This window comes from Gymnoscopelus microlampas (genome assembly GCF_963454915.1).
Source record: "Gymnoscopelus microlampas genome assembly, chromosome: 6".
Classification (NCBI taxonomy): domain Eukaryota; kingdom Metazoa; phylum Chordata; class Actinopteri; order Myctophiformes; family Myctophidae; genus Gymnoscopelus; species Gymnoscopelus microlampas.
In genome coordinates, this window is record NC_139943.1 from 4,788,728 (window position 1) to 4,805,229 (window position 16,502).

The 16,502-nt window shown below is 41.4% G+C and overlaps 2 protein-coding genes across 2 annotated transcripts in view; one reads left to right on the plus strand and one right to left on the minus strand.

Annotated features, from left to right (window-relative positions):
• Nucleotides 1-16,502, minus strand: part of LOC311047414 (cerebellin-1-like) — an 878,463-nt gene that overhangs the window by 488,721 nt on the left and 373,240 nt on the right. The window lies entirely within an intron of this gene.
• Nucleotides 11,940-16,502, plus strand: part of LOC311047416 (tetraspanin-18B-like) — a 103,941-nt gene continuing 99,378 nt past the window's right edge. The window contains exon 1 of the mRNA XM_084060124.1: nucleotides 11,940-12,393. The gene's annotated coding sequence lies outside the window, so the exon portion shown is untranslated. The remainder of the gene's footprint in view (nucleotides 12,394-16,502) is intronic.

A 16,502-nucleotide genomic window follows, 5' to 3' on the forward strand; every position in this document is an offset into this window, starting at 1 on the left:
TGTTGTCAATAAAGACACATTCTAAAGCACTGTTGTGTCTATTGTATGTTTTTATTAGTAGTAGTAGTAGTATAACCTGATTTATAGACTCTATTTATCCCCTGAGCAAGCAGGCAGGCTCTATTAGCTCAATGGTAAAAATGTCAGCACTTGCACAGGAAACCAGAGAGATCATTTTAACTCTTCATATGTATCAGTTCAAGTGCATTCTTTGAGCTCCAGATGTCATCAGATCTGCAGCTGGAGGATGTACTTATAGACCACTATAGCCAGATAAAAGACAGTGGTGGTGGATGAGAAGAACAGGGTGTGCTATAGATCTAATGATCTATAGTCACACCACATTTTGGCAGAGATGGATGACAACATTCAGTTGTAGTATTCATTCTCTCCACCTGAGGGCGACAAAGACCACATAAACGGAGTCTCAGGTCTTTGAAAGTGCTGTAAACTTTTACAAATTAGGTGTGTGTGTGTGTGTGTGTGTGTGTGTGTGTGTGTGTGTGTGTGTGTGTGTGTGTGTGTGTGTGTGTGTGTGTGTGTGTGTGTGTGTGTGTGTGTGTGTGTGTGTGTGTGTGTGTGTGTGTGTGTGTGTGTGTGTGTGTGTGTGTGTGTGTGTGTCAAAAGGATAAAAACACTTTTGCCATTGGTCTAGGTACAAAAGTTCCAGGAAGTGATCACTGGAGGAAAAGTTCCAGGAACAGCTGTAACAGTTCCTAGAAGTGAAGGCTGTTCATTTTGTCTGTGTAAGAGTGTTTGGTGTGGTTTGACAAAGAGACTCTTTAAAGCCTGCTCTGTGTAATCCAAATCAGAACGTTACATCGCTGAATATTGTGGCCAACAAACTTTAAGACTTGAATAAGGGAAGCTTTGTCAAAAAGGAAGAAGATATCCTGATGGTGAACTGAAACAGATTAAAGCAGGCGTCTTTAGGGAGGCAGGCGTTTTCAGCCCAAGGACCCCCTAGTTGAGAGACAGATGAAGCAGGGACCCCCTCTATATTGTATAACATGTCATTTCAGATTCAACTTTTTTTGTTTACTTGGTCTGCTCTTTTTCCCCCTCTACACCTATACGTCTTTGCCAAAAATAGCAGATCTACAAGCTCACAACGCCTCGCAGCGCGAGACGTTGTGAGCTTGTAGATCTGCTATTTTTGGCTAAAGTTCTCTTCAGAATAGGGATGCTAGGGTTCAAGTTAAGGAAAACAATAATATATCACACAACAATTTGGTGGACCCCCTGTAGTAACTCTGAGGTACCCCTAGGGGTCCCGGACCCCCTGTTGAAGACCCCTGGATTAAAGGAATAAATTAATAAGTCTCCTGGAGCCTCCTGACATAGAGGTTGGGTGAGAGGAATAAAATTGTTCTTTTTTTTAATGCAATCCATTGCTGACTTGAGGATTACTTGATTACTCACGATTTTCTGTTTTTGTTGGATATTACTGGATTACTTTGGAATATATTTTCTTTGGAAACATTCAAGGAACTTTAAAGGAACATTACGTCTGTGAACTGAAGAATTGACAAAAGATCTGACTTTGCTAATGTTCTGTTAATTTGTGAATTGGAAGTTAATGCACTGATTGGTTATTTGAATTTATACATTTTGGGTTATAGCAATATTGCAATTTAATTTAAAAAGCAACAGTTTTGGCTTTTCATTTTCATCTGCAATACAGGGTGTAATTACTCTGTATTGCAAGGACACTACGTGAATACTATGTGGATACTAAGTGAATACTATGTGGATACTAAGTGAATACTATGTGGATACTAAGTGAATACTATGTGGATACTAAGTGAATACTAGGTGGATACTAAGTGAATACTAGCTGAATACTAAGTGAATACTATGTGGATACTAAGTGAATACTATGTGGATACTAGCTGAATACTAAGTGAATACTAGGTGGATGTAGATAGATGCTCAGCTAAATACGACAGACAGACAGACAGACAGACAGACACATAGACAGACAGACAGACAGACAGACAGACAGACAGACAGACAGACAGCAACATGTTGTGATTCTCCTACCCAGCGGAGTGGGCGGAGCCAGCCAGGCTCATTAATATTCATGATGCTACTTGTGCTCAAGTGGAGACCTGAACTCTGTTGTCATGGAGACGGAGACCGTGTGCCACTTGGAGACGAGAGCATCTCCGGCATTATGCATCACACAAGCACGCACGCACCAACGCACGCACACACACACACACACACACACACACACACACACACACACACACACACACACACACACACACACACACACACACACACACACACACACACACACACACACTTTACTATGAATGGTCATACATATTTATGTATGTTAGGGGGTATTTTCATGGTCTAGAGGCAGCATGGCCTCTGGTGAGAGAGAGAGAGAGAGAGAGAGAGAGGAGAGAGGGTGTGCACCCTGTGGCAGCACTAGCAGAAGGTGCCAGACTGTATGAACTGTCATCGTGTGTGTGTGTGTGTGTGTGTGTGTGTGTGTGTGTGTGTGTGTGTGTGTGTGTGTGTGTGTGTGTGTGTGTGTGTGTGTGTGTGTGTGTGTGTGTGTGTGTGTGTGTGTGTGTGTGTGTGTGAACTGTCATCAGATTTCTCCCTGAGCTACAAGGAACGATCATCTGTTTATCCCACATACACACACACACACACACACACACACACACACACACACACACACACACACACACACACATGCGCGCGCGTGTGCGTGCGTGCGTGTATGAGGCTTTGCCTCCATTTTTCCACATCAGTTCCGTGTGTTTTGCTCTGGTTGGCCCGCTCACTGCTTCCTCCCTCCTAAACCCCCCCCCCCCCTCTTTCCCTCTTCACATCCTGCTGCCCCCCCCCCCCCCCCCCTACACCCCCACCCCTTCCTATTTACCACTTAAACCCCCCCAGCACCTGTATTCTGGGGAATATGTTGTAAAGCTGTGTATTCGTTGACTGAAGCTATGATGATAAATGTTTGTCGACTGCCTTTTTTCACTGACGAAAACTCAATCACAACTTATCAATGACGACTAAAACCATGGTCCAGGGCAGGGGTGGGCACCTTTGTAGATGGTGAGGGCCACTACATTTCCACACTCACTCTGGGGGGCCGCATGGACTAAACGAGAGCGCGCTCTACTGGTGAACTGTAATTAAAATGGTTCATGGAATTTGCATGTTTGGGAACAGCTGAAGGCAATAGTTCACCATTTCGGATATGTTTAGATTACTTTGTTTTTCTTTGTGATTTCAAAAGTGAAAACATTTTTTGGCCTGGGGCGCATTGAGTGACGGTGCGGGCCGCCAGTTGCCGATCCCTGGTCCAGGGGGTCCCCAGCAAAATGTGTAAATAAAGCATCACAATCATGTTAACCACTTTATCCACATGTTTTACTTTGTCTATTCAAAAATAGCAGATATACAAGCTCACAGCGAAGTATGGGACATTTTTGAATACTTTTATATTTCGTTTTTTACACAAATCTTCTCTTCTGGGGGTCCCAGCCAGCCAGGCACAAAACATTTTCAAACATTCTCACATTCTTTACTTAAGTAAAAGTACCAATACTGCAATATAGAAATACTCTGTAACAAGTAAAAGTCCAGAATTCAAAATTGACTTGAGTAAAAGTACAAAAGTATTGGCATCAAAATGTACTTAGAGTACCAAAAGTAAAAGTACTAAACTATTTGAGAATAGCAGATCTACAAAAATAGCAGATCTACAAACTCACAATGCGTCGCATCGCGACGCGTTGTGAGCTTGTAGATCTGCTATTTTCAACTGGCCGAAATGTATATAGGGCTGAAGTGGTTAATGTACCTTTTGTAATAATAATCAAAATCTACAAAGTAACTAGTAACTAAAGTTTGCAAATAATTGTAGTGGAGTAAAAGTATAATATGTTTCTCTGAGATGTAGTGGAGTAGAAGTGAAAGTATTGAATATTGGAAATACTCAAGTAAAGTACAAATACCTCAAAACTGTACTTAAGTACAGAATAGGGCTAACTTAAGTACAGTACTTGAGTACATGTACTTCGTTACTTTCCACCAAGATATTTTTTGGACTTTTATGCCTGTATTGACAATATTTAATGGAGACAGACAGACAGACAGACAGACAGGAAACAGGAAGAGAGAGAGAGATGGGTGAGTGACCTCATCGCAGCAAAGGTCGGCGGGATCAGGATTCGAACCTGCGACGCCCCTGGAACCCCCTCCCCTCCCCCCCAGGGACCCCTGTGGGTCCCCGGGCCCCACTTTGAGAACCACTGGGCTAAACAGTTTTTTTATGGAAAGGAAGGAGGTTGTGATATTATGGAAGGAAGCGCAGGCTACGAGGTGTGTGTGTGTGTGTGTGTGTGTGTGTGTGTGTGTGTGTGTGTGTGTGTGTGTGTGTGTGTGTGTGTGTGTGTGTGTGTGTGTGTGTGTGTGTGTGTGTGTGCCAAAGCACACTTCCTGGAATCAAAACAATGCCGTTATCTGTTTTTCTCTTCTTTTTTTAAACATATTGGACTCCCAAGGGGGTCCTTGAGGCTGTTCCAGGGGGTCCCCCAGCAAAATTTGTTTATGTAGCATCAAAACCACTTTAAAGGACAACTTAGTCTTTTTACAGCCAAGGTTTATGTTTTAGCTTGTAATTAAAGTAAATAAAAGATGAGTGTACATTTTTTTTCATTTAAATGCTTTCTATAGTTTTAGCAATTGTCGCGATCTTTTTTACAGTGGGCGGGGGCATTCTGTCCGGTGGCTAGATATGTCTTTTTTTTACACAATAACCCGCCGATTTCTTTATTATTGTTTACCGTAGCTCTTCTAGCCCCCAATAACTCACATCTGGCCATCAAAGACCACGGGACCTTTTTTATTGTGTAAAAAATACATATTTAGCCTAAATATGTCTTTTTTACACAATAAAAAACCTGCCCGAATTCCCCCGCCCACTGTAAAAAAAAAAATTGCTAGAACTATAGAAAGCATTAAATGAAAAAAATGTAACACATCTTTTATTTACTTTAATTACAAGCTAAAACATAAACCTTGGTTTAAAAAAAACAAAGTTGTCCTTTAACCCATTAAAGGATGAGTTCACCCAAAACAAATCTTCGTCACCCCATGGAGACTTGAATTCATGGATATTTTTTTTTGTTTTTGTCTCATGCCTAAGACAATAATTTGACGACCAGCGGACCGGTATACATAGGCAGCCGTTGCGGTAGGAGACACAAAGGAGACTCTTTGTGTCTCCTACCAGAACCGCTGCCAATCATCAAATTATTGTCTTAGGAATGCGACAAAAACTAAAAAATATCCATGAATTCAAGTCTCCATGGGGTGACTAATCCATGGGGAAAAAAGTAATTTTGGGGGTGAACTAACCCCTGTACATCGGCTATTCAGAAATTTGCCGATCTACAAGCTCACAATAGTCGATCTACAAGCTCACAACACCTTGTGAGGCGTTGTGAGCTTGTAGATCTGCCAATCAAAAAAAAAAAAAAACTTCAAAGATAAACATTTTAACAACAAATGGAAAAATCTTGTATGGGGGGGGGGTCCCTGGCACAATATATTTTCACTTGAGGGGGGTCCGTGAACACACTCTTTGACGTGAAAGTGATTCAACACGGCTGTTGGTACGTGCAGAATGTCATTAATGTTTGATCAGACTGTCAGCGTGTCACTGATGTGCCGGAATCAGAGCAGATTGAACCTTTCTCCTCAGGGAGCTCATACGTCTCAGATCACACAGGATTCAAATCTATTTTTCATTAAGAACAAAAGTGTGTGTGTGTGTGTGTGTGTGTGTGTGTGTGTGTGTGTGTGTGTGTGTGTGTGTGTGTGTGTGTGTGTGTGTGTGTGTGTGTGTGTGTGTGTGTGTGTGTGTGTGTGTGTGTGTGTGTGTGTGTGTGTGTGTGTGTGTGTGTGTGTGTGTGTCTCTGTGTGTGCACGCGTGCGCGTGCGTGTGCGTGTGTGTATATATTACCATACCAAAACGTCCTTGGTTAGTGTTAGGATTAGACATTTAGAGGTTAAGTTTAGGTGTTAGGGTTAGTGTTAGGATTAGACATTTAGAGGTCAGGTTTAGGTGTTAGGGTTAGTGTTAGGATCAGACCTTTAGAGGTTAAGTTTAGGTGTTAGGCGTTATAGTTTTCCTTATTAAATACTTTGTTGTGCGGCGATGTCACACACACCAAATAATAGCCGATCTACAAGCTCGATCTTGTAGATATTGTTCAGCTATTTTCGGCAATTTTCAATGGCCTCCTAAAATGTCGATGTCCTCACAAGTATAGACAAATCAAGTCACATTATTCTGATTTGTCTGTCTGACTTTTTTTAATGAGAAGCTGGATTGTTGTTTTTTTGCAAAGAGATTTGGTGTAAATGAAAAAAAAGCAGTCCAAGTACAGAGTCAACTCAGGTCCAGTGTAACAAGTCTAGAAGGTATAAGTGGTAAAAAATAAAAAGAAGTTTCAGATTGAATAGCTACGTCTTAACTCAATACACACCATAACACACACACACAGTCTATACAGTATATGTACAGTATAGTGTACTCATAGTGCACACGCAGCACATTGGTGAACGTACAACATATTGAAGAATACATAATTCATCCTCTCCGTCGCAAAATGAAAACTCCCAAATGAGATTACACAGACGAGCCACGATGACCCCCGCGTGATAAAATGGATCATTCCATTAAACTGAATATATGATTTATGAAGGACAGACAGACAGACAGACAGACAGACAGACAGACAGACAGACAGGATGGCCTACATTTCCTCCATTCAGCATTCAGCCGGTTGGTTCCCTCCTCACGGGGGGGGATATGGGGGTTATGGGTGGTGGGGGTTTATGGGGGGCCGAGGGGGGGTTCATCCATGCTTGGCCTGGTGTCATTGCAAGATGCCAAAACACTGAGTTGTACCAAGTACAGTACAGTACAGTACAGTACAGTACAGTACAGTACAGTACAGTTGTAATTTCTAACTAAATAAGACTCGTGCACATCTTGTTGGGCCCCGACTGGAGGTGCAGGTCAGCGCAAGAGATATGTATAAAGCTAAAAGAAGGGACCGCACACTCCTCAGGACTGATTTATTTGTTGCACAACGCATTTCACTTCCACTTCCTCAGGTGCTGTATATAATTGCACCTGAGGAAGTGGAAGCAAAATCAGTCCTGAGGAGTGTGCGGTCCCTTCTTTTGAAGGTTTTCTTCTTTTATGAATGAATGAATAGTTTATTTCGGTCATTAAGCCATGTACAGAGTTTGTCATTTGACATTTCCAAGGAAGAAAATTAAAAAATTCATGGACCGAAAAGGTGTAGGCTGAAGCCGTAGCTTAGGTATATATATCTGCTATTTTCGAATAGCCAAAAGTATAAAATATGGTCAAAGCGGCTACAATGATTGTGATTCATTATGCTGGGGACCCCCTGGAACCCCTCCCCAAGGACCCCCAGTACAGTAGGCTACAGTACAGTACATCATGGTATATAGTGTGTTTAGTTCATATTCAGCGTGTGTTTTCTCGTCTCTTGTGATGGATTTGTTCACGTTTCTCCTCTCGTAGGGCTGGTTGCTATGGCTACGGTACGTAGTATCATACTGTGTGTACATCCCATAACAGTGCAGCTTGTTTATCGGGTGTTTCCATGGCGATGACACAGTGACATTAACCCACTCAATCCGAAACGCATCTGTGTGTCACTTTTAGATTTCTTTAGCTATTCAAAAATAGCAGATCTACAAGCTCATAGCGCGGCACAGAGTGCCGCGCTATGAGCTTGTAGATCTGCTAGATCTGCTTTTTTAAATCGTGAATTTGAATATATATTCTACAAATGTCATATAAATTCTGACAGTTTTTTGATAAAACATATGTTGCTATATCAGTGGTGCTCCAACCTTTCCATGTCAAGTACCACCCAAAATATGTATTTGGCCGCGGACCCCCTTCTCAAAATATGTTGTTCCAGGGACCCCCCCCCCGAGAAGCACAAATCGGAGTTGAAAATGTTCGCTTTAAAATATATATATATTCAATATATTCACATATTTGCACAAATATTCACGTTTTTTTTAAATAGCAGATCTACAAGCTCATATATGAGATCGTAGATCTGCTATTTTTGAATAGCGAAAGAAATCTAAAATGACACAGATGCGTTCCCAGTCTTAAAATGGGGGTGGGGGTCTGAACATTTTGAACCCCATCAATTTCTCATAGTTTTGACTCTAGAGAACCAAGATCTGCCAAAACAAATCTATTTTAGCTCCTCCCACAGGAGCAATTTTTTGATGCCTCGTACCGCACCATACAGGAGAATCTATTGTTTCCTCTCCTGCTCCGATGCGCTGGATTTTCAAAACCAGATCTACAAGCTCACAGTTTGACTCAGGTGTCAGGTGTGGTTGAAAGCAGGCTGCTGCTCAGGTCTTGTTTGGTCTGTAAAAGAATAGCCCAAAATAGTAGATGTACTCTTTTTTACATTGTTTTGAAAGTATAACATCATTAAATATGTCAGTAATTTCTTTCAGTTATTTGTCTTATCTGACCTATGCAATACTAATCCTAAAAGCCAAACAGAAATGTCACTTTTTTTTTTAATATATATTTTTGGGGGCTTTTTGGCCTTTTTTTTATAGTTTTACAGTAGAGACAGACAGGAAACAGGGAGAGAGAGATGGGGAGAGACATGCAGCAAAGATCGTCGGGAACGGGACTCGAACCCGCGGCGCGCTGTCAGGCTTACTTTGGAGCCTATAGGTGCCTGGACCACTACGCCAGCAGTCCGGGCCGAGAGATGTCATCTTTATTTATATATTCCAGTCTTCAATGCCAAAAACACTATGAAATCGTTAATCGCAATTAATCATCAGCTTAAATATTCTGATCGCGACAGCCCTACTGTCTGTCTGTCTGTCTGTCCTACACTGTGACATGGGTGCTGATGCTTCCTGACAGAATGAGGCTACAAGGGTGCATGTTAGTGTCCATTGTGTGTGTGTGTGTGTGTGTGTGTGTGTGTGTGTGTGTGTGTGTGTGTTAGTGTCCATTGTGTGTGTGTGTGTGTGTGTGTGTGTGTGTGTGTGCGTGCGTGCGTGCGTGCGTGTGTGCGTGCGTGCGTGTTTACTGTTGTGTGTTAAATATAATCACTGTTTTGTCTTCTCTTTTTGGATTTGGTATCCATGGTTTCCACAGCATCTCCTGACAGAGCATCATTGTTTCCATGGTTTCCACAACATCTTCCAACAGCAGCATTACAGTAGGCTTCCATGGTTACCGCAGAGCATCATTAAGCCTATGTCCAACTTTACGGTTCAACTATGCAACAAGCAATGCCAACGTGACTGATGATTGGTCTAAGACATGTTGTTGCTGTCGGGCAGAAACCTTGCATCTCATGTTTCAACGTTCTTTCTTTTTTTTTGTATATAAATGAAAGCAGTACAGTAGGTTGATACAAACATATATTATAATAACTACTCCTAGTGCAACACCAAATACAATATTACACAGGAAACTTCTCCCAGTGTAACACCAAATACAATATTACACAGGAAACTTCTCCCAGTGCAACACCAAATACAATATTACACAGGAAACTTCTCCCAGTGCAACACCAAATACAATATTACACAGGAAACTTCTCCCAGTGTAACACCAAATACAATATTTCATAGGAAACTTCTCCCAGTGTAACACCAAATACAATATTTCATAGGAAACTTCTCCCAGTGTAACACCAAATACAATATTTCATAGGAAACTTCTCCCAGTGCAACATCAAATCGTCTGTCGGGTGGAAAATGTCCAGAATTGTTACTTTTCAGGATTCAAATTCACAGGAAACAAAGTGTCATGCACACCTGATCGTCTCAGAGACGGGTGCGTAGGCAGGGATCATAGAGAATAAAATAAAATGACCCGCACACAAGACATTTAGCCACCGGACAGAATGGCTAAATGTCTTTGACAGGGGCCAGTTTGGAATTGCAGCCTCCTGAAGGTGATTCTTTAGGGCAGTTTTGAAAGTGAGGAGGGTTTTACACTCCTTTACTCCTTGGTGTAGGGCATTCCACATTTTTGTTGAATAGCATGAGAAAGAGTTCATTCCCTTTTTTTGTGCCAAATCTGGGTTGAACATGATCAGTGGAGCTGCCTCTGGTGTTATGATCGTGGACTTCATTAACGTTTTGGAAGTATTTTGACAAATACAGGGGGATCCCAATGTTGTGTCGAATCTTGTAGACTAGGCCCAGCAAGTTGTCATATTCTGTCCTCAACCCTGAGCCATCCAACCCTAGCAAAGTGAGCAGGGGTTAGATGGGTTGTATGATTGAGGCCAAGAAGTAGCCTTACCAGTTTGTTTTGGGATGTCTGGAGCCTTGTTTTTAAGGCCTTAGTGGTGTTGTGATACCATGAGAAGCATGCAAAGTCAAAATGACAATGGATGAGGGCCCCTGCGAGAATCTTCAGGGTATTCTTACTGACTAGAAAGTTGATCCTGTACAGAAAACGTGTTCTTTGATTGACCTTTTTGGTGACTCTTTCTGCCATCTTGGAACCCAGGTAGGTAATTTCCTCCTTTCTTGTGATAACATTCGTGCTGTTTACATTTCTGACCATTTAAGTAAGTCATCACTCAATCAATCAATCAATCCAAGTTATTATTTTTCAGCAGGGGCTTCACAACAGCATGTTTGAAAGCAGCTGGGACAGAACCTGAACTGAGGCAAGAATTAATTACTGATAAAAGGCGAGGGCCCACAGAGCCAAAACACGTTTCACTGTACTACACATACTGTTAACAATATTGTTAATAAAGTATTCAATTAACCAGCTGCTGGTTAATTGAATACTTTATTAACAATAATAGATGCTGGTAACCAGCATCTATTATTGTAAATTAGGTATGCACCAGTTAATTGAACTAATTAATTCAATCGATTATAAAATGTTCAAAAATGTCAACAAATAACCCATCTACAAGCTCCAGTCCTATAAATCTATTTTATAGAAACTAAAGAAAAGAAAAGAATTGTTGCAGCAACATAATATAGTCAGTGTGTGTGTGTGTGTGTGTGTGTGTCACAGGGGAAAGAAAACATTTCAATAAGATCATAAGACCCTTCCCCTCTTAACAAAACAAAGGGGGGTCATCATGAATAATTAACAAGGAACAAACAACTCCTGACATTCTCGACCCCTCAGTGGTGTAAAACTATAAGTAACTAATTATGTACATTTACTAACTTCTTAGTATTGTTCTAAAGTCATTAAAACACATTTACCAGCTGCATCATTTGAAAGTGATCTGCATAATGAGTATTTTTACTTTTGCTATAGCATACATGTGTAATTTTACTCAAGCAGTGATAATAATAATGTGATGCTCAGCGTCCCGCGTAGGAGCATAAAATTGGGCTTTAAATTCGAATGCTCCGCCCCCTGAGCTGACCGTGTTTGTGTGCTCGTGGAGAGCACGTACACGCACACTGCGTGCACAGCACAGCGCTCAACAGAGCAGAGAGAGAGAGAGAGAGAGAGAGAGAGAGAGAGAGAGAGAGAGAGAGAGAGAGAGAGAGAGAGAGAGAGAGAGAGAGAGAGAGAGAGAGAGAGAGAGAGAGAGAGAGAGAGAGAGAGAGAGAGCGCGAGAGCATTGGATTGAATTGAGAGAGAGAGAGAGAGTATAGGATTGAATCGAGAGAGAGAGAGAGAATTTGATTGAATTGAGAGAGAGAGAGAGTATTGGATTGAATCGAGAGAGAGAGAGAGAGAGAGAGAGAGAGAGAGAGAGAGAGAGAGAGAGAGAGAGAGAGAGAGAGAGAGAGAGAGAGAGAGAGAGAGAGAGAGAGAATCGGACTGAACTGAATCGAGAGAGAGCGAGCGAGCATCGGATTGAATGGAGAGAGAGAGAGTATAACAGCTGAGTTGAAAGTAGAAAGTGTTTTAGGTTCCAAGTCAAGTCCCTTTCGATAGAATAGAAAGAGAAGAACTAAAGGAGCTTATATATCTGAACGGAAGAAGACTTACTGTTGGATTAACCCTACTTTAAACTTTACGTGACATTAGAGATCATCACCAGCAGCTCAACAAACAAACTGTTGTGTGTTAACCGTCGATAATCATTACAGAAGAACCTCCAAGATCTCCTGATCCACCACAGTGGATCCGTTGGATTTATATCAGCTGTGAGTGAGGTGTGTTCGATCGAGTTGTTGTATTATCATCACTGATAGAGTTGTTGATAAACAGCAACACAGACTAGTACAGCAGCAGCAGTATTCCTGGAGGATTTGTCTTTAAAACAAGACACTGGAAAACGACAGAAGAGCCTGATCAGGAGCCGCTTTGAGGTAAGAAGAACAAGAACAGTTTGAGAGAGAGAGAGAGAGAACAGTTTGTTTGGATTGTGACGGATATTATCTACCTTTAAAGACAGAGCGCCGTCACAATCGCAACAAAAAAACTGTTCCGAAACAATGTTTCACGTTCGATCTATACGTGTTGGTTACATTGTAGCGGGTTGGGGGACGCTACAGGATACTTGTAAAAGAAAGGCAAAGAAGCGACTGTAAACGCTGCTATCGCAGCGTTCACAGTCGCTTCTTTGCCTTTCTTTTACAAGTATACTAATCTACCTTTAAAGATAGAGCCGTCACAACCAAAACTGTTCCAAGTTCCATGTTTTCACGTTCGATCTACGTATACTTGTAAAAGAAGAAGCCACTGTCCGAAACGCTGCGATGGGATCGCAGCGTTTAAGTTGCTCCCGGCTTCAGCAGTTAAAAAAAGAACACAATCTGCAGCTTTTTCCTCTCTGTCTCTCTCTGTCTCTCTTTTCCACGGGTTTGTGTCGATGGTGGCTTTTTTTTTTCCCAGCTGGAAAAAGCCGAGCCCTCCATTTACACAACAATGGGTTTAAAGATCTGATCTCTCCTCCCTCCCAGCCAGCCAGGCTTCCATGTATGTATGTATGTATGTATGTATGTATGTATGTATGTATGTATGTATGTATGTATGTATGTATGTATGTGGAGATCTAAGCTTTTGGGAATCAAGACGATCGTAGATGTATTTTAATCCAGTCTGACTCTTATACTGTCGTATATATATATATATATATATATATATATATATATATATATATATATATATATATATATATATATATATGATAGATATGCAAAAAATGTCAAAAAATCGATCAAATACAAAGTCTAGTCTTGATTCAAGGGCTAGAGCTCTTGCGATGATGAAATGCATTGACTTTGACAAACAGCTTGTGATGATCTAACTAGCAGACTGTGTGTGTGTGTGTGTGTGTGTGTGTGTGTGTGTGTGTGTGTGTGTGTGTGTGTGTGTGTGTGTGTGTGTGTGTGTGTGTGTGTAAAAGCTGGCATCCTTCCCACGCCCCCCCCAGGGGATCCTGTCCTGACTGTCATAACCCTTGATGATCTGTCTGTCTCTTATGACACTAGAGACAGGGGGTTGACCTGTCTGTGTGGTGTGGTGTGTGGGTGCTGCTGTCTGTCTAACTGTGTGTGTGTGTGTGTGTGTGTGTGTGTGTGTGTGTGTGTGTGTGTGTGTGTGTGTGTGTGTGTGTGTGTGTGTCTGTATAGGGCATTGGGTTCATTTAATGGTCTCTCTGGTCTCTGGATCATTCTTAAAACCTTCTGTCTGTGTCTGTGCTGTCACTGACACTTACAGTGTGACACACACTGTCTGTTGTCTTAGCGTTTATTGACTCTCTTATTGACACTCTTATCTTCATGTAGGTATAGCTCTACTTACTAAGTACTACTTAGTTTTTAGTAGGCTGATCACTGTCTGTCGTCTGTTACAGCATTGCTTTGGTTTGAGACGTTCTTAGATGACCTAACGTTGAGGACGCATACAACATTATGAATAGGCAGTGGTGGATTTACTTGAGTAAAAGTACAAAAGTATCAAAGTGTACTTAAAGTCCCAAAAGTAAATGTACTAAGATGTTTGAAAATAGCAGATCTACAAGCTCACAACACGACGCGTTGTGAGCTTGTAGATCTGCTATTTTCAAATAGCCTATAGGTATAAAATAGGGCTTTAAGTGTTTAATGCATGTTTTATGATATAATAATGTATATCTGCAAAGTAACTAGTAACTAAAGTTTTCAAATCATTCTGGTGGAGTAAAGGTACAATATTTGCCTCTGAGATGTAGTGGAGGAGAAGTAAAAGCACTGAAAATTGGAAATACTCCAGTAAAGTAAAAAAATACCTCAACGTCATACTTAAGTACAGTACTTGAGTAAATGTACTTGGTTACTTTACACCACTGATGAATATGAAGCGGTTCCTACATGGGCTGCAGCTAGTTATGAATGTTTAGCTCTTAGTGTGTTTTGGTTCAAACATTCTGGCTCGACATAGATAGACAAAAAAAAACATAATACATTTTTATTGATTGATTGTTTATTTCTGTGCTCAGAATGCACAAACACAGCGCTATGTGATGTTGGATGAAGTCTGGTGAGCCAGACGGTTGCTCCTTCCACGATGTTCAAATGCTCCCTCCCGTCACACAGTCTGGAGCAAACGGAAGCTGTGACAATGATCAGAGGATAACGCGGACGTGACGCCTCTTCCACCCTTTCCGTTTTTTATTTTATTTGTGACAGACAGTGCGTCATATTCTGCTGAGTTTAAACCATAGACTGTGTAAAAAGAATGGACGGAGTGACTACTATACCGCAATGTTCAGAGCTGTAGTGTGTTCATTTTGACTTCCACTATAAAAATATGTTAGTAATATAGTTGTCCTGACACTGGTATACCAGTGTCGGGAAAATCTGCGAGTATGCTGCCGTGGAATTCTGGATCAATCAGCAATCGATGAGGCACATAGGAGTCGAGACAACATTCTAGGTCATTGGTTCTCAAAGTGGGGTCCGGGGACCCCCAGGGGTACTTGAGGGGATACCAGGGGGTCCCCAGCTAAATGATTTATAGGAACCAAATGGACCCTTATGGGTCTGTAACTCTGAGAGTGTACGAATGGAACCAAATGGACCCGTTAGATTCTTGGGGGGGGCCTTAAATTACAATGATTGAGAATCACTGCTAGAGCTGTAAAAATCTTCTCTTATGGGGGTCCCTGGCTTATCTTTTCCAATGGGGGTCTGCGGGCTAATAAGTGTCAATTTGGGGGGTCCTTGACATGCAAAAGTTTGAGAACCACTGTTCTAGGTGGTGATGATTATGCTTTTTGTACATGATATCATGGTCAGAAGTACATTAACACTCATGTCGGTGGTACGGTAGTTCTGCCCAGAGCTCAGGGCAGAGATCATAGTTATGCTGTAGCTGCTTCAAGGACAAACTGAACCATAACAAGATAGGCTGCACCAAAACAATAGCTATTATTAGGCCTAGTGGAGACATTTAGGCTCTTACAAGCTGTCACATATCATAATGTATCGTAGAAGTATTATAAAGTGATGGTAACATATAAAGGTTAGATGTAAGCAGCCATATATAACGTCTTCCTCAATGCCATTCCGATACCATCTCATTTATCACATGGTGATATTTCAGTTCTGGTGTGAGGATTATATTGTTATTTCATGTTGAATTTTTTTGATCCAGCATCCAGCCCATTAGGGCAGGATGTGTGTGTAAGCTTTTTGTCACTTAGTTTGTGACACCTTTTTCATTGATATTTCATTTACAGTCATATTTTGATTGCTTCAGTTGATGTTGCACGACTGTTTTATGCTCTTAATGTACTATTTGCATTATAATTTGACTAACTTGTAGCTAGCTACACATTAACAATTACTAATGGAATTTATTTATTCCTCGACGAGTGGTTCTCAAACCTTTTAATTTCAAGGACCCCCATAACTCTGAGAGTGTACAGATGGAACCAAATGGACCCTTATGGGTCCATTTGGTTCCATTTGTACACTCTCAGAGTTACAGACCCGTAAGGGTCCATTTGGTTCCATTTGTACACTCTCAGAGTTACAGACCCGTAAGGGTCCATTTGGTTCCATGTGCACACCCTCAGAGTACCCGTAAGGGACCATTTGGTTCCAGTTGTACACTCTCAGAGTTACAGACCCGTAAGGGTCCATTTGGTTCCAGTTGTACACTCTCAGAGTTACAGACCTGTAAGGGACCATTTGGAACCCCCTCAAGGAACCCAGATGGTCCCTGGACCCCACTTTGTGAACCTCTGGCCTAGATTTGTTTAAACTACACACTGGTATGGGATCGGTACTCGGTATCGACCGATATATCGGAATCGGTATCGCTTGTTACTGAGCTCAATTTGTACGTCACAATCCGAATCAACTTTTATTGTCACATCGCTGGTTTACAGGCATAAAGAAGTGAGGGAAATTCATGTTTGCGTACAAGCTCCATCATTGTTGCACTTTTGTAGAAAGGGATGAATTTTCTTTATGAGCATGTCAAAGTC